This window comes from Sminthopsis crassicaudata, chromosome 3, assembly GCF_048593235.1.
Source record: "Sminthopsis crassicaudata isolate SCR6 chromosome 3, ASM4859323v1, whole genome shotgun sequence".
NCBI classification, from domain to species: Eukaryota; Metazoa; Chordata; class Mammalia; order Dasyuromorphia; family Dasyuridae; genus Sminthopsis; species Sminthopsis crassicaudata.
In genome coordinates, this window is record NC_133619.1 from 259,517,602 (window position 1) to 259,537,070 (window position 19,469).

Sequence of the window (19,469 nt, forward strand, 5' to 3'; positions counted from 1 at the left end):
AAATAAAATTAAAATTACTTCTGAAACTTCTTGATTTTTTTCTTTTTTTTTCTTTAAGTGGTAAACTTTCTTCTTTGGTAATGTGCTCCAAAAGCTCAGCAATTACAACCCAAGAAGTAGAAACTTTCTGTTCATCAAATTCCTGGATGCTTCTCTGCTTACAATAGGAGTAAGCTGATAAAGCAGCAATCAGTCCATCCCTAGGATTTGTAATATGGTCCTTCCTCAGGTAGTCCAGGTACTTTTCCACATGAGATAGCACCTGAAGAATTTCTTGATGATCCATCAGAAAGCTAATTATGGAGCAAACAGTTCATTGAGATCAGCTTCCTCAGCACAGCACAGCACACATTGGGAAAATGTCTTTTTCATTAGTGATTTTGTTCCCAGAACAGATAGTTACCAGTGAAGGAGGATAGGTGCTTTGTTTTTACAATACACCTACGCCATGTTTACTTGTATTGGTCATATATCTAGTATATACTGAGATATTCCTTGGGTTGGCTCCAAGACTTCTTCTAAAGATGGCATACCTAAGTGCCTCAAAATAAGATGTCTCCAAATTTCTTCAGTATCTTCTTGGCTTTTTCCTTTACTCTACTGGGTTTTCTTTATTTTCAGCTCTAATTTCACTTGTAATGTTGCCTGTATTCTCCTGATAAATAATGGCTTTAGGAGTCCTGAGAGATAAGTGCCATAATTTGAAGATACTTTCTTCTCTTTAGAAATATTCTCTAAGCTGCTTTTTGTCACTTCTGGATGACTGCATGGTATAGTTGTAAGGGGAGAAGTTGTAGGAAATCTGAATAGCTCATTGTTCTCATCAAGATTTTCTGATCCCCATCTTCTTTAATATCTTCAATGATGAGTCTTGAGGAATTTTCTTAACAACTTTCTACAATCTTTTCTCACAACTTCAGGACCAATATTGCTATTACTTCTTAATGCTTCATAAAGCCAATCTACTGCTCAAGTACAGTAAACAATGTTAAGTATTTTAAACTGCTTCCAGTGTTTTCTTAGAGGCATTTCTGCTTGAAAACAGGTGGTCACTTCATTCCATAGCCTGGTGGCCAGGAAGGGACCGAGATCACCTCCTGGATCTCCGTGCTCCCCACTGAGCTAGTGTTGCTGGCGTCCTCCCAAGATTTCCCTCATATCTTGAGCAATGGTTCCCTCCCTTTCCTACCATTTCCCTCACTCCTTCCCAACACCAAAGTGCCTGTATCCTGAGCAACTTAACCTTGACCTCCTGCACTCAAGGACCACACCAACCCTTGTCAGGAAAGCTTTGGAATGGAGACTTTCTGGGGATGTTATTTGTCTGCATATTATATTGATCAGAAATTAAGATGAATAATTCTCAGGAGACTTTCTAAAACTTCCTTAATATATGGGCCTAGCAATAGGAATTAATTGTTGGCCATGTCAAGTTTTGATCTCATCAGACTGGCTTAAGCCAATTCAGGCTTCTTTGGCAGAGTCCCACACCACTGCATGCCCCTCTTTTCCCTTCTCTTTACCCAGTATTCATTCCTCTGACCTATCTGCTCCTCTATTCCACACTCTTGATTAGGAAGAGGCTCTTCTTCCTGCTATGTGTCCTAGGATCCCATCCCCAACCCTTCTGGTCTTCTCAAGCATTGACCCCTATTATCATTTCCCTCTCCTTCTAAACTTAAATTGTTGTAATAGAAGGGCTTCCCTGATGGTTTCAAATATATTCACTTTTCCCCCATTCCTGAAAGCACTCTCAATATATTTACTAGCTGTCTTCACACATCTCTGCTCCTCTTATCAGCTAAAAACTCTTTGAAAAAAGTTTTCTACAATAGTCATCTCCAACTTCCTCCTCTTACTCTCCTAAAACTTCTGCAATCTAATTTTCTCCCTCATTTAATTGAAAATATAGATTTAGCTGTGTTCTGATCCAACTATATGTGGTGCACTATAATGAATAGGGTGAGGAAAAACTGGGAAAGAATAAAAAATCAAAGAATATTAAAGACTGAGCTCAAGGAAGTATTTTTGTAGAAAAAGCATACTATATGTATAATATATATACATATATATATATTTAATTTTTTTTTACCATGAAGTGGTGGTATCAAAGGGAGAATCTGAGATAATCAAGGAATAATCAAAGTGTTGTGCCTCATTTTTTTTTCTCTTTTTTGATAGAATATCCTTAAAGAGGAAACTTTTGAAGAGGTGTCATGATAGTTGACTTCAGGGATAAAGGATTAGCTAGATCCTGCTTAGACCCAGAAGACACAGAGATACTTAAGTTGAATTTTATAAGAAAAAGCTTCCTGACCATGAAAGCTGTTTATATAGAGAGTGAGCTATCTTAGGTAAATGGACAGCTAGCTAGATAGTGCAGTGGATAGAGCACTGGCAGTGAAATCAGGAAGATTTCCTGAATTCAGATCTGGCCTCAGACATTTAACTTGCTGTGTGAGCTTGGGCTCATCAGAAACATGGCTTTGTTGCTTCAGTTTTCTCATCTGCAAAATGAGCTGGAGAAAAAAATGGCAAGCCACACTCCATTATCTTCACCAAGGAAACTCCAAATGAGGTCTTGAAGAATCAGACATGACTGAACAACAACCAATAAGATAACAAAAGGAAATTCTAACACTAATAAGATTGGAAATAAAACTGTTTAAACAAAAAAGATCCTAGAAAGTTTTATCATAATGTTGAATTTTCTCAAAGTATAGAGAAAAGAATGCAGTAATAGAAGAAAAACAAGCAACAGGAATATAGAAAATTACAAAATTAGGCATGGGAGAAAGACATACACAGATCAGTGAGGCAATGTGAAAATTGTTCAAGCTTCTGTGATAAGAACTCACTATTTGACAGAATTACTGGGAACACTGGAAAATAGTATGGCAGAAACTACATATGAGACCAACATCTCATACCTTATACCAAGATAAAATCAAAATAGGTAGGTACATGATTTATATAGACAGTGATACTATAAGCAAATTGGGAGAACAAGGAATGGTTTACTTTATCATATCTTTAGAGAAGGGAGTAATTTATGGCCAAACAAGAAATAGAGAGCATTATGAAGTACAAAGTGGATAATTTTGATTACATTAAAAGATTTACACAAAAACAATGCAGCCAACATTAAAAGGGAAGCAGAAAGCTGGGAAAGCATTTTAAAGCCATTGTTTTCTAATAAAGGCATTACTTCCAAAACATATGGAGAACTGAGTCAAATTTATAAAAATATAATTCATTCCCCAATTGATAGCCATCTACAGTCATATGAAAAATGTCCTAAATCACTTACTGATTAGAGAAATACACATTAAAACAGAATGAAGTACTCCCTTACACCTTTCAGATTGGCTAAGATGACAAGAAAAGATGATAAATGTTGGAGCAGATATGGGAAACTGACATTTATGCATTATTGTTGGAATTGTGAAATGATCTAGCCATTTAGGGAGCAATTTAAAACTGTGCTCAAAAGGCTATAAAACGCTGCACATCCTTTGATCCAACAGTGCCACAACTGGGTCTATATCCCAAAAAGATCATAAAAGAGTGGGAAAAAAACCCATAAATGTGCAAAGGTGTTTGTAGCAGCTTTTTTGTGAGGACAAAAAAAAATTGAAAAATGGTTGACCAATTGGGAAATGGCTGAATAAGTTATGACATATGAATATAAGGGAATACTATTCTATGAGAAATGAACAGGCTGATTTCAGAGAAGCCTGGAAAGACTCACATGAACTGATGCTTAGTGAAGCAAGCAAACCTGAAAAACATTGTACAGAATAAATAAGGTGGTGTGATGATGATCAGCTATGATAATCTTTCTCAGCGATTCCAAAATCTTTGGATGAAAAATGAATGCCAAGGGCACCTAGGATAGAGTTCCAGCCTTGAATTCAGGAGGACCAGAGTTCAAATCTGGTCTCAGACACTTAACACTTCCTAGCTGTGTGACCCTGGGCAAGTCACTTAAGCCTCAGGAAAAAAAAAAATGAATGCCATCTATATCTAGCAAGAGAAACTAGAGGCCGAATGTAGATCAAAGAAATACTATTTTCACTTATTATTTTGTTTTCTCAAAGTTTTCCCTTTAATTCTAATTTTTCTTTTCCAACATGACTCAGAAAATGTTAAAAATATATATCCTATATTAAATTCATTACAAGCATGGGGAGGGGGAAGTCTTAAGGAATGGAAGGAAAAATAAAACACTGGAATATAAACTTTTACAAAAATGAACACTGAAAATCATCTTTACATGTAATTGGAAAAAACATACTATTAAAATAAAATTTTAAATGTATAAAGTTTTTAAAAATTAAGTGTTCTAAAATATGAAGAAATATATGGAGTCTAGATGCTTAATGTAACAACGTACACTGTAACAAAATTGTTCAGAACTAGTGGAAACAGAGGGTAGAAAGCAAATTGTTAGAATTAATCTAAGAAAGTCATTATTTTAACTTTTCTAAAGATATTGCCTAAAAGATATAAGTAATAGATCAAAAAATTAATTTCAAGATGCACAAATTATTGTTGACTAGAAATTAGATACATTATCCTATTCTCTAAAATTACCTATCCTGAAAAACTTAACCATAGCATATCACCAGGAAAGAGGAAATCACAAAATACAGTTCTGAGAAAATCAGAGCAGAGCAAAGGTCTTGGTTAAGGTCCTTCAAAGTTTTCCAAGCAACTTGGATGAAAATTGTACCTAAATGTAAGAGGAAAAGATGTGACACAATGATGAAAGAGCAACAGAGAGAGAGAGAGAGGCAGGAAAAAAGAACTAATGATTGCATTGAGGGTTCACTTTCAAGGAGACACATTAGTATGGTGAGGTAGCTCAGTGTGTCAGGAAGACATAAGTTGAACTACTTAGATACCAAATAAGTCTTGGACACTTAGTCACTTAATCTCTCTTCATAGCCAGTTTTTTTAAACTACAAAATACAGACAACAGTAACTGTTCCATTGGGTTATTGTTAGAAACTACATATGTATGTCATATAACTCTATAATATTTGCTATTTATCACTGTGAAAGAGCATTGCCATGGTATTTGGAATATAAAAGCAACTTGAAAAGACTTCCATGAACTGAAAAAAAGCTACATATAAGCACAACCAAGAGAATAGTTATTAAACAATATTCATGAAAAATAAATGTGAAAGGCATTAGAATGCTGATCAACAAAATAACCATAACTCCATAATAATGATGAAACACTCCTCTAACCTGCTAAAGATGTACTTAAAATAGTCATATCAAAGCTTTCCCTAATTTCTTTTAATTCCAGTGTTTTCCTTCAATTATTTTCTGTTTATCCATATATATTTGCTTTGTATTTATTTTCTTGTCTCTCCTAATATATTGTAAGATCCTTAAGGGCATAGAATAGCTTATAATATTTTTATTATTTTTTTATTCCTAGCACTTAGCAAAATATTTAGTATATAGTACCTTTTGATAAAAATTGACATATTTTTTAGACATGGGAAATTAAGGATTCATTTTGCTAAATTAATTCATTTATTGAAGACATTTTAATTTCACATTTGTTTTGTTTTCATTTGCTTAAGTAAGGAGTATTGAGTGGGATAACAAGATTTTTTTTAAAAAGAATATATTGTTATACGCTAGATTTATATATTATGAAGCACTGTTAACGTTGAGTTGTCAAAAGTCACACAGTAACTGTCAAGTGTCTTAAGACTGGATTGGAATTCAGGTTCTCCTCTCCTCCTCCTCAGGTTCTCCGCTGTCAATGCTCTGTTGACTGGGCTCTTATTATTCAATAAAATCAATTACCTGCATATTATTGTTCTGTAAGAAATAATGAGCAAGCTGATTTCAGAAAAGTTTGGAAAGACTTACACGAACTGATGCTGAGTGAAGTGAAGAGAACCAGGAGAACACCAGATACAGTAGCATAGTAATGATCCATTATGAAAGACTTTAACTCTTCTCTGCAAAACAGTGATACAAAACAATTTCAATGGACTTGGGAAAGAAAATATCATCCCCATTCAGAGATAGGACTATGGAGACTGAAAGGGTAGACTTAACTAAGCATGATATTTTCCATCTTTTTTGTTTTTTTCTTTCTCATGGTTTTTCTCTTTTGCTCCTTATTTTTCTTTTCACAACATGACTAATATGGAAATAAATGTTTGAAATGATTGTACATGTATAACCTATATCAGATTGCTTGCTGTCTCAGGAGGAGGGAGAGGCCAGCTAAGTGGCAGTGGATAGAGCACCAGCCCTGAATTCAGAAGGACCAGAGTTCAAATCTGATTTCAGACACTTAATACTTCCTAGCTGTGTGACCCTGGGCAAGTCACTTAACCCCAGCCTCAGGGGGGAAAAAAGAGGAGGGAGGAAAATTTTTGGAACTCAAAATCTTTTTAAAATGTTAAATAATCTTTACACGTAATTGGAAAAATATATATATACATACATATTACATGTGTACCTATATTATACTTATATATGTATGTATAAAGACATGCAGTGATATTTGTTCAAGCAATAAACACTGCCAAAGAAAAATGAAGAAATAATTGCATCAATTTAACTGCTAAAAAAACTTTTTTTTTTGTACATGCCATAATGAAGTAGAGTTGTTACTCTCTACTCACTTCTAACAGCAATATTATGAATATTTATTGGAAATGATTTGTCGTAAGTGAACAGGTTTTCAAGAAAATACCTTCATAATCTTTAAATCATTGTAGTGATAAAATACCTATGTTGCTTAATAATTTTTTAAAGAATGAAAACCTGGATTCAAATTCCATTTCTGATGATTATATGACTTTGGGCAAGTTATGAAACTTCTTGGATTAGTTTTCTCATCAACAAAATTGAGAGGGTTAGATTAAATTCTCTGGAGTAATTTCCAAACTTTGCTCCATCTTCTAAATTCTAAGATTCTAAAAAGAGAATATGAGCAAATGAACAATTCCAAACAAGGATAAAAAGTTTTATCTTACCTAAAGGTAAAATAATCAATGGAATTTTTTAAATTAAGCCAATAAACAATAAATAAAACATCCAATTTGGCCATCAAAATTACACATAGAATTCATAAAGAAAAACTTATCAGAAACCATGATTACAAACTTTATGGCAATAAACAAGTTTAAGCTGACCAATCACAAGGTATTTATTAAAACACCATCTATCAGATATCGTGCTAAGGGAATTTTTAAAAACAAAAAGTTGACCTTTGTCCTCAAAATTTGGGTTCAAATGGGGGAGATTATATATATATATCAAATATGAGAAAAACACAGTATAGAAAAGGCTTCACTACATGGGATCATGAGGAAAAACCTTCTCCATAAGTTAAACTCCTCTGAGTTTTAAAAATGCCCAATGATTCTAAGAGTAAGAAGTCAAGAAAATCTCTTAGGTGTTGAGTCTACTAGTGTAAAGACATGGAAAAGGAAGCTGCAGCATTATGGATGAGAAACAGCTAATAGACCATTATGATTGGATTGTAGTATATATAAAGGAGAAAAAAGTATAAAACAACTAAAAAGATTGGAAGGAGACCATATCAGAAAAAAAAGTTTATGTGAACACAGGGAGCTACTGAAGTAGCTTAAGACATGTGTATGTATATATTTACATATATATAGATATATCTATATATGTATATATTCCCATTGTCTTCAGTTCCTGTATGTATATATGTATATATATATATACATATATATATATATATATATATATATATAATGTGCTGAACTAAAAAAATATCAAAAGTATAGATTTATTTTGAGTCTTACCAAGAATTTCATACTATTTTTCTACCTACAGTTAACTTCAAAGTAGTCATTTTGGCAATTACTTATTAAATATCTAGTGCATTTTTCTCATGTGGAATTTTATTATAGATTAAAAACCAAGTCACTTATTTGTGTGTCTTAAAGAGGATTTGTGATCCATCATTCCATTTTATTGCAATTTCCTTTCATCTTCCACTCACAGGACTGGGGAACATCTGGTTCACAGGCTAGTGAAATCTTTTGCTAAGGCAACCACAGGCAATGATGAGCTGCAAGCTAGGTACAACCTCCCCCCACTGCTTGAGTTTTCTATAAGTTAATCTTGTATGGTCCGTGACTGATGTTATATTCAAATGATCCTTGACAGAAAATAGATTCTCTACCCTGCTGCAGAGTAAGAATATACACAAAGGTTGATAAAATTTAAGTTCTTATACAGTATTTCTACATGTTGGTCTTTGAATAAGGATCTCAATATTTAGGGTACCAAAAACTAAGCTAATGTTTATAGATAACAAAAATTGAATACATAAAGTCATACCATTAAACACCTAATGGAAGGCTTTCTTTCACAGCTGTGAATTGGTCATGAATTTTTAAGATAGTATGCTCTGATTACTTAAACTAAGGAGGAATGTAGATTGAGGACGACTTAAACAGAACTCGCTAAGGAGGGTTGGGAAGGGAGGAAGGGAAGGAAGGGATAGACAAAAGGACAGACAGGAACCTATTAGTGTGATTGGAAGAAGGAAGAAAGAGAAAAGGGTAGAAAGGATCAAAAACGGATTATACCAAATAGAGAACAGTGGTGTTGAGCTCATTCTTTCTCATCACCAGTGCTCTTTTATATAAAGATTGAATAGGAAACCAATTTTATGCTTTATTTTTAGCTTTTAAAAAAATACAAGCCTATAAAAATATAGAAAAATAGGAGTGAAAAATATAGAGGAATATATATTGCCAAGTTTATAAAAATTCCTTCCAAACTTCACTTGGACTGAATAGCTAATGAGCAACCCTAATCACTTAGAATTTCATCTCACAAAATGTCCACAAAGTACATTTGGGTTGAGTTAAGTCTTGCTGCTCAGGTATTAGTCAAGTACCTCTACTTCTGGCATACATTGTCATAGCTTTTCTAGTCTTTTGCAATGAGATGCTCAGAATATTTTTGGTTACTAATTTTGATTTTTATTCATTTCTTCATTAAGACCTACTGTGTTCCTTGTGATCTCCTAGAGTAAATGCTGAGCACTAATGCCATTAACTACTAGCACTTTCCTATGTGGTACATGTAGCAAGCTAAATTTGAAAAGGGACAGAAAAGCAAATTAACATTAATTCATCTTCACTATAAGGCTTCATTTAATATCTAACAGTCAGTACCTAATGTTGTGGAACTTAGGCTTTCTTAAAATTTAAACAGGTAATATCCATTTTAAATAAAATTTTTAAATTCTAAATAAATTTAAATAATTTTAATAACATTAAAATTCCTTCTGAAACTGCTTTGAGAGGATTGGACTAGATTCTCTCTGTGAGCCACTTTCCAGTTCTTGGCTCTTATCATTTTTTCATTCTATGATTCTAAAAAGAATAAGCAATCAACAATTTCAAGCAAGAATGAAAAATACCTTTTAAGATTAAAGGTGAGATAAACAATGGAAACTTTTTTAAAAATATTAATCCTCTAAAGAAACAAAAACAGATCATAGGGATCCATTAAGGGGATCAAAAGGAGCCACTGAAAGTTTTAGACATGTGTCTGCATGTATCCGTATATATACAAAAATGTATATATATATATATATATTTATTTTTTTTAAGAAATCTTCTGATCCTATACATACACTAAAATAAAAAAAAGACCTAGTATACATTGAATTTAATTTTAAGAGTCTTAACCAAGAATTTTATACAATTTCTTTATCTGCAGTTAATTTCAAAGTGGTCATTTTTGCAAATTGTTATAAACATTGAAATTGTATTAATCAAACATCCTATGCATTTTTGTTGTTTTTTGATTATAGATTAAACTCAATTATCATCTTTAAAAGTGCTCAAACTTGCTAAGAGTGTGAGAAATGTAAACTAAAATAACTGAGGTTTCTCACACATTGGAAAAAACCTCAAAAGATAGAACTATAGGGGAAAAGATGGGTTAGTGTAATTTTCACTATTTTGGAAAACAATTGGGAAGTATGCCACATGTACTATTTTACAAGACTAAGCCATTTCCCAGGGACACTGTTTTCTTTCTGCTTGTCTGTCTCCTTGTAGACATAGGCCCTTCACTGGTGTTTTAGTTTTTCACAAATTGCTGAGTTGTATATGAGATGCTGCTATTCAGTTGCTAGGGAGACATTGGAGTTTGTGGAAGAATTAGGGGTATCCTGTGCTTTATAGGAAGATCACTTTGATAATTGTGTGATGTAATAGAGCAACAAAGAAACTTGAATTAGAAAAACAAAACAACTATTGCAATAGTCCAAACACAAGGTGATGTGGACCTGCTCTACAGAATTAGTATCAGAAAAGAGCAAATTCAAGAGATATAATGAAAGTAAAATTGACTGGCCTTAGGAAAAGCTCTGATATGAAGAGTGAAGGATGACATTTAGGTTGTGAGCATGGGTGACTGGGAGAATTTTCTGGAAGTATTCTTAACAGTAATAAAAGAAATTAAGAAAGGAGGGTTGATAGGGGAAAGAGTTCATTTTTGAACATGTGGAGTTTAAATGTCTAAGAATACCAATTTGGGGCATTTAATAAGCAAAACTGTAAGTGTAGAAGGATCAAACTAGCTAAAGATATCTGGCTATAATCCGGACTGATAAAATAATCTTATTCTATATAATTTCATTTAAAGACAGAGCCCTCCAGGATTATCAAGGATAAATGGGTATGACGTAAATGAAGATCTGCAAAGGTTCAGTCAGATAGATCTAGACATTCTTTCCAGAAATGCATGGTGCCTGGCCAGTAACTTAAGTTGAAACAATGAATAAACAAAAACTTTCCTACCCATAAGGTCTTTTGTGATATGAAAGAAAGACACAAAACCAAAAGCAAATGACTCCCAAACAATTATAATAAAGAAATCTTCAAAAAAAAAAAAAAAAAAAAAAAAAGCTTTGAGCACAAACTCAATAATCCCCAACTGTAATTAGGAAAGAAGATTAAGGCAGACTTACAGAACAAACGAACCTTCTAAGAAAGATTAAAAAGGAACAGTGGAAACAAAAAAGAAAAGAGAAGGACATATATAAACCTGTTAGTAGATTAGGGAGCAGGGAAAAAAGGAGAGGCAGAGAGGCAGACATCAAATATAGAGTGCTGGTGTTGTTCCTTTCTCACTACTACTCTTTTTTTATATAAAGGGTGAGTGGGAAGGAAACAGAAGGAAAAGTATAATAGGATTCAAGCTAATATACAATTATCATAGCTATAAATTTGGATAGAATAAACTCTCCCATAAAATGGAAAAAGATAGAATAGGGTAGAGAATCAAATATGTTGTTAAGAAACACAACAGATAGAAAAAAAAAATAGTTGAAAATAGCTGGATCAAAATCTATTATGCTTTATCTGAAGTGAAGTAAAAAATCATGCCCTCTGACAAAGCAACAGCAAAAATGGGTTTAATATAGAGAGGCAAAAAACATGTGGTTAAGCCATTATAACAAAATGATATACTATATAAATTGACTTATCCAGTGCCATACCAAACTGTCAAAAAAAAAAAAAAAAAGTAAAAATGATAATTAAAATGATAATGAAATTTATGTAGAGAAAAAAAAGATGAAAAATGTCAAGATAAATGGGGGAAATAGTGGAAAGGAAGTGGGTCTAGTATCACAAGACCTCAAAATCTCAAAAATTTAAAATTTAAATACATTCATCAACACAGTTCTATAAGAGAAGCAGGGCAAAACAAATACTACTAGGATTTTACAAAGAAATTCTATTGGCGCAACCTCTGGCCTTAGGTTTGTGCCTATGAAAAAGATGCTCCCCTCAAGCTGAGCCCAAAATGGGTCCAAGCAGAATAAAAACTGAAGGGAATTAGAGCCTTTAAGGCCTCTTTGGTTGAGGGCAAGCTTATATTTATTTCTTCTGTATCTTTTAACATAGCAGTTTTATCTCAACTGGTTAAATAATCAAATGGAAATACAGGAATTGTCAGGAAACAACTGAAATGTTATACTTTATCATTTAACAAACACAAATATATGAAAAATATGGAATACAAAATGTAGTAAAATATATATGTTACCTAACTCTTGAGGTACCACCTCATACCTCCCAGACTGGCTAAAATGACAGGAAACTATGATAAATGATGTTGAAGGGGATGTGGGAAAACTGGGACACTAATGCATTGTTGGTGGAGTTGTGAAATTATCCCAACCATTCTGGAGAGCAATTTGGAATTATGTCCAAAGTGGCATAGAAGTGCCATTATTGGATCTATATCCTAAGAAATCATAAAGGAAAAGAACCTCATATGCAAAAAATTTATGTTGCAGCTCTTTTTGTGATGGCAAAGAATTGAAAAATGAGTAAATGTCCATCAATGGGGAAATCTATAAATTCTGTTTTGTGAAAGTAGTGGATATTGCTCTTAAAAAAAAAAAAAAAAATGAACAGGCTGATTTTAGAAAGGCCTGAAAAAATTCACAGGAACTGATGCTGAGCCAAATAAAACAGAATCAGGAATGCACTGTACACAAACAGTAACAGCAAGATTGTGCAGTGTTTCAGCTATGAAAAAGACTTCTCAGTGATTCAATGACCCAAGGCAATCTCAAACTTTGGATAGAAAACTCTTATCTGCAACCAAAGAGAATATGGAGACTGAATATAAATCAATATGTGCGTGCTATGTTCATTTTTTTCTTTTTAATTTTCTTTTCTCTTGGGGTTTCTCTCCCAATATGATTCATAAAGAAATGCGTGTAATTTTTAAAAAATGAATGTACATGTAAAAGTATATATGCTAGCTACCAAGTTTATAAAAATTCTGCACTAAGCTATCACTTTAACTAAAAGGCTAGCAATCCTAGTCATCTAGGATATCATCTATGTTCACACAGCACACATGAGTCTAAATTATTTCTTGCTGCTTAAGAATCCTTTTGGCCAAACTCAAGTACATCAGTTTCTGGCCCCTATTTTCATGGCTTCTCTAGTCTTCTGCAAGGAGATGTTCAGAATACTTTTGGTTACTAATTTTGCTTTTCATTCTTCATTTCTTCTCTGTTGAGACCTACTCCTTATGATTTCCCCAGAGTTAAACACTGAATACGAGTATCACTAATTATTTTGGCACTTTTCTATGTCTATATAGCAAGCTAATTTTGGGAAAGGGCAGGAAAAGCAGACTAACATTATATATATCCTTCACTCTAAGGCTTCATTTAATATCATAAGATAATTAGTAATTAAGATTATGGAACTTTGGCTTTCTTAAAATTTAATACACTTAAAATCAATTTTAAACTTTAAAAATTTTTAAATTTTAAAATAAGTAAAAGTTTGAATAAAATTAAAATTTCTTCTGAAACTTGTTTTAATTTTTTTCTTTTTTACTTTTAGAAGTAAAATTTTCTCTTTGATAATATTCTCCAAAAGTTCAACAATTGCAGCAACCTGAGAGGTAGAAATTTCCTGATCATCAAATTTCTGGATGCTTATCTCCTTGGCAATGCAGCAATCCATGCATTCCCAGGATTATATGTAATAATACTCCTTCTTCAGGTCATCCAGGTGCTGCTCCATAGAGGCCTGCAAGTGGGGGACAGCATTTGAAAATTTTCTTGATGATCCATCAGAAAGGAAACTAATTTCTCAGTACTGCACAGCACATCAGGAAAACATCTTTTTCATTAGTGATTTTGGTCCCAGGTAATACCTAATGAGGGAAGATCATCTACTTTGTTTTGCAATAATACAACTACTCCATGTTTACTTGTATTGGTCACAGATCTAGTATATACTGAGGTATATTCCTTATGTTGGATCCAAGAATTCTTCTAAAGATGGCATACCTAAAATGGTTCGTGTGTCAAAATAAGATGTCTCCAGATTTCTTCAGTATCTTCTTGGCTTGTTTCCCTTTTCTCCACTGGGTTTTCTTTATTTTCAGATCTTAATTTCACTTGATTCTCCTGAAAGACATCTTTTTTTCAGGAGTCCTGAGAAATGAGTGCCCTAATTTGAAGATACTTTCTTCTCTTTAGAAATATTTTCTAAAGTGCTTTTTGTTCTTCCGGATGACTGTATGATACAGTTGTAAGGGGAGCCGTTGTAGGAAATCTGAATAGCTCGCGGTACTCGTCCAGATTGTCCGATCCCCATCTTCTTTTAATATCTTTGATGACATGAGTTTGAGGAATTTTCTTAACCTTACAGTCTTTTCTCTTGCAACTTCAGGACCAACACTATTATTTCTTAATGCTTCATGAAGCCAATCTACTGTTTCACGGACAGTAAAACAATTACCACGTATGTTACAGTGTTGCCAGCATTTTTTTCTTAGAGGTATTTCTGCTTGAAAACAGGTAGTCACTTCATTCCACAACCTGGTAGTCAGTAAGGGGTCGGAGATCTCCTCCCGGCTCTCCAAGCTCCCGGCTGAGCTCCGCTGGAGCGGCTGGCGTCCTCTCAGAACCGCGCCCGTATCCCGAGCAACGGAACCTCCTCGCTCTCAACCACCTGCGTTCTAGCCCCCCGCACTAACCCGCCGCCTCCGGGGCTCAGGAGAGCGTTTGAACGGAGGGATTCTCGGGGGATGCTATTTGTCCCCAGTAATACTTGTCTGGTGATAAACCAGAAGTTAAGCTTTCTGCAGCTTCCTGAATATATGCCCTGGGAATAATAGGACTTGACTGTTCATAATTTTAATTTAAAATTTTTAAATTAAATTTAATTTAAAATTTAAAGTTTTAATTGTTGTTCTAGTCTGGCTGACATATGCCTGCTCAGGCTTCCTCAACAGGAAGTCCCCACGACTGCGAGTCCCTCTCCTACCCTCTCCTCCTCTAAATCTCCACTACCTGCTCCTCCATCCCAGGATCTGAGGAGGCGGGAGACCCTTCCCCCTGCTAGATATCCTAGATGGGGATCGTCCCATCCCTTCACGTCTTCTCAGGCATGGTCCCCCCACTATCATTTCCCTTTCCCGCTAATCTTAAATCACTGTAGTGTAGGGGCTTCCCTGGTGTTTTTAAATGTATCCAAGTTTTCCCTTTGTGAAAGCACTGACTAAAATACTGTCTTCACACATCTCTCCTTTGAAAAAAGTTATTTACCTCCAATTTCCTCTCTTAACTCTTCTAAAACTTGACAAGTCTGGGTTTCTCCATTATTTAACTGAAATTATAGGTTAGCTATTTCCTGATCCAATTGTGTGCAGTGCGCTATAATGATAAATAGGGTGAGGAAAAATAGGGGAAAAATACATTAACAAACATAAAAGATTCCCTGGGCTCAAGGAAGTAGCTTTGTAGAGAAAGCATCCTTTATATATATATAATAATAATATATATATACATAATGTATATTTTTTTTTTACCATGAAGTGGTATTATCAAAGGGAGAATCTGAAACAAGAAATATAAAGTGTTATGCCTCATTTTTCCCCCCACATGTTAAATCTCTTTGATAGGAACACATTAAAGAAGACTTTGAAAAGTCATGATGTTGAGGTATCAGGTATGTCATGGTGTTGCCTCTGAAAGAATTCAGGCTCAGACAATTTACAACCCAAGCAAAAAGCATTTTAATGAGATTTCATAATCGGTGGACAGGCCCTGAAGGATTCAGCAGCCCATCAAAGAGAGACAAGAATTTTTATAGATAGAATAGATGGTGCTGATTACATCACAAGATATGTAGATTTTGAGGTTATAGGAGGAGTTTGCTAACTTGGGGAGGTCCTAAAGTCTTGGTGGAACTCTGCATGTGCTTGCCCAGAATACATACAGAAAAGCCCACTTAAGAGGGGTATAATTAATACATATCTTGCAGGCATCGTGTCCAGGGAAAGATTTATTGAGGTCTGCAGGCCAATGTCCTATTCTGTATCCAGTCAGTGCTACTTTTCTTATTGGCAGATTTCTATGATATGTCTTGTGGTAACTGCCATATGGTAAACTGGTGATGTGGTTACAGAAAATGATAGTCTCGCTTATTGTTCTAATGACACTCTTGATTATTTCTGTGGGGCTCAAGACTGGGAGCAGATATGGACTGGGCTGGGGTGGGAACAACAATTAGAATCCCATCATTCCTCTCTCAAATTCATTTAGAGGGATGGGCTTCTATGATGGGAAAAAGAAAAGCCAAGAATGTCAAAGAGTAAGAAAAATGCCCACACAGACATTTGAATCGGGTCCTTGGTGCTTGGATACATAGCAAAGGGAAGAGAAAGGGGAACAAAACGATTATGGTTGACTCAGCCCTTAGCTGGAATCTTAGGACAGCTGTCTTTCATCTGGTTGTTAGCTGCTGCTGGGTCTGTCCATTCAGGAGCAGGGGCTTGCTTCAAATGATCCAGGTTTAAACAATACAAGAAAATTTTTTTTTTCTCACAATTCCCATAATTGCATAGTTACATAAAGTCAGGTACATATTAAATGGCTTAGAGGACTTGACAATGGACTAATTCTCAGAACTAGGAGTTCTCTAGGTCCTTAGACATCTTTGACAATATTTGCTTTTTTTTCACAGGACAACTCTAAATGAAGCACTGTCTCTGGTTCAGAATCTAGTTCTGACCAAATCGAATACAATCATTTTAAGTTTGGTTCCACAATTTTGAAACTTCAATTTGTTTAAATATAATTTGCTGTCTCTTTACTTAAATTCTGTACATGAAATAATGTTTGATAGCATTTACTGTAAATCTTTCTGGTTCTAATGCACTTTTCTTAGGAAGCTCATTTATAGCATGTTCTTCCCAGGTCTCTAAATCACCAGATAGATGCCTAGAAATGAAGAAGATTTCACTTTATCATTATCAATACAATTTGTGTGTGAAAATCCAATTAATCCTTAACAATTGAAAACAATTAGAACTTATTCCAATATATACTTAAAGCCTGAGTTTCCATGAGTTCTAAGTTTGGAAGCCCAATAATGTATATCTGTTTATAGTTCTTAGAGAGAACAGTTCAATCCTGTTGCTGTTTTCAAAATTTAACTCTTCCACTTAAGTAGAAAACTTACACCTTTGTCTTATTGTGTCTAATCATACTTGTATTCTATTGTATCACAGGTTCCAGTATCTGTTATATAATAAATTTAACATTGTATTTACAAAACTTGTTAAATCATTATTTGAAACTTGTTATGAAAGGGGAAAAAAAGGGTCATGGTTACATATCATTAGAAGGGAAAAACTCTCTTAGCTGTTTGATTTCAGGCATGAGTCATATTTGATAGCCAGTTAATGTAGTCTGTTTGTTAGAGACAAGGTTTAAGAATAACCCAAGTGGGAGTTTTCCTTTTTCATCAAGGAAATATCACAATGGGGAAATGGAATCAGGAGGTTCCTACACAGCCCATGCCCTACATTGTCCCCACAACCTTTTTTTTAGGCATATTCACTCACCTTCACAGTCCTAAGACTGGCACACATGCCATTTTCTATTACTGGTTTTATGGCAATTTAGATAACTGTCCTGGTAAACAAAAGCTCAAACAATAAACTTACAGTCCCTGGAATTTTAACTAAAAGAGCAAAAATTAATGAATCAAAATTTAGAGCTTGGATATCTTCCTGATGTTTGCCTAACATTTCATTAGTCCTTTTACTTACAAATTAAAACTACCTATATTCTGAGGCTTCGAACATGCAGTAAATATCTGATGCTTGATATGTTAAAGCTACATTTTTAAACCACCATAAACACTTTCATAATGGTCACAAGTCTTTTAAAAGCCTAATTTGTGTGTGGATCTTATTGCCTTTACTATTTAAAAACCAGTTTAAAATTATCAAATATGGAACAAATTCAATTAAAGTAAATAATAATGTAACACTTAGCATATGCCAGTAATTGGGTTGAACACTTTACAATCATATTATTTCAATCTTACAACAACCATCATTTTTACAAATCAGGAAATTGAGGAAAACAGATTAAAATAGCTTGACATATAATTACACAGCTAATATTTTTGCAAGGATAGGCCTAGTAAGAACAATGGCTGGATGGCTCCCCTATCTTGTAGGGCCATACTAAGGGGATATCAAAACTCTTCCAAGCAGCAGCTGGGCAAAGCCTTCAGGGGGCAAGGGACAGGTCTGCTTTACACTGACTGGGCTCTAGGGGAATGCAGGATTGACAGGGGATAAGGTAACTGGTGCCAGGATCTCCCCTTGTTGGTAGTTACAGGTAGCAGAGTTTGAGGAATGTTGTAGGATCTCTTTCCCCCCCCCCCTCCCAATCCAACAGCTATAGGTGCTGTGATTGTGGAACTGCAGGGGCAGTGTGTGTGGGGCCCTTTTGCAATTGCTGTTCCCTTTCTACCAGGTAGGGCAGAATTGAAGTTACACTACAATTATCCAGCATTCTCTTAATCTGAGCTGAGATTTAGGGAGTTTAACAGAGACACACACAGGCTGCAACACTTTAACAATCCCCACAACTTTTATACACCCATGTCTTAAGGGAAGGGAATGGGGTACTGAGTGATTGGGATTGTGAAGAGAGGATTGTCCCTTAATACTTTCTGGGGTGCCTTTTTTTTCTTCAGCCTCTAACGTTAATTTATTTAAAGGGGATTATAGTTACTTTTCCTAATCCTGCAAAAACGGGATTTGGGGTCAAAAATGGAAATCAAGAAAGGGTTAATAAAAGTTTGCTATTTTCTTCACACTCTTCATTTCTGGGTTCTCTGCCAATTAATTTTCCTTCACTGCCCTACAATTATGAAACCAATAATCTTGTCAATTACTTTTAAAAACCTTTTTTAAAACTATAAAGATTTAATCCTTGTTTTCTTCAAAATTCTACAAAACAGTCACTAAGATGTTATAGAAGGGGGTGAGTGGAATTACCTCAAAAGTTTCATGAGTTTTTTTCTTGGCAGTCTCAAAGTGAGCAACTGTCAAACTACTTAATGGTTAATCTCAAAACCCCTAGAATCTACTAAGCTGTTGTTAGCAGTCTGACAACTTTAATTTACTAACTTTTATTTCTGGGGCCCCAATTTGACCACTGTTGAGACCACAGTAGGAAAAAAAAAGTTAGTTTTCCCCTTCTAAAGTTAACCTTTCCCAGTGTACTCTTTAACTATAGCCCTTAGAAGTTTTTCTGGGTGGCTGATTCTAAATCTTTCAAGTTAATGTTCTAATAATTTTCTCAAAATTTTCAAGGCAATGTTTTTTATAAAATACTGCATTTCAAATAATCTTGTACTGAGTATATTCTTTCTCATTCAACCCTTAATTTGCTCCATGCAGTCAGGGAAATGGGGGGTAGGGTAAGGAAGAAGCTTCTTTTAAGGTATATACTAAGGCTAAAAAAAAAAAAACCTCACTATAGCTTTACTCACCTCTTCACACAGCATCCCACAGAGAGGGAGACAAAAGTGAAGAGGCTCACTTCAAGGTTCCCAAAACAAAGCTGCAGTTTCATT

At 34.5% G+C, this 19,469-nt stretch overlaps 1 pseudogene; it reads right to left on the reverse strand.

Annotated features, from left to right (window-relative positions):
• Window positions 1–465: 465 nt before the first annotated feature.
• Window positions 466–14,180, reverse strand: LOC141559638 (DEP domain-containing protein 1A pseudogene; annotated as a pseudogene).
• Window positions 14,181–19,469: the final 5,289 nt, after the last annotated feature.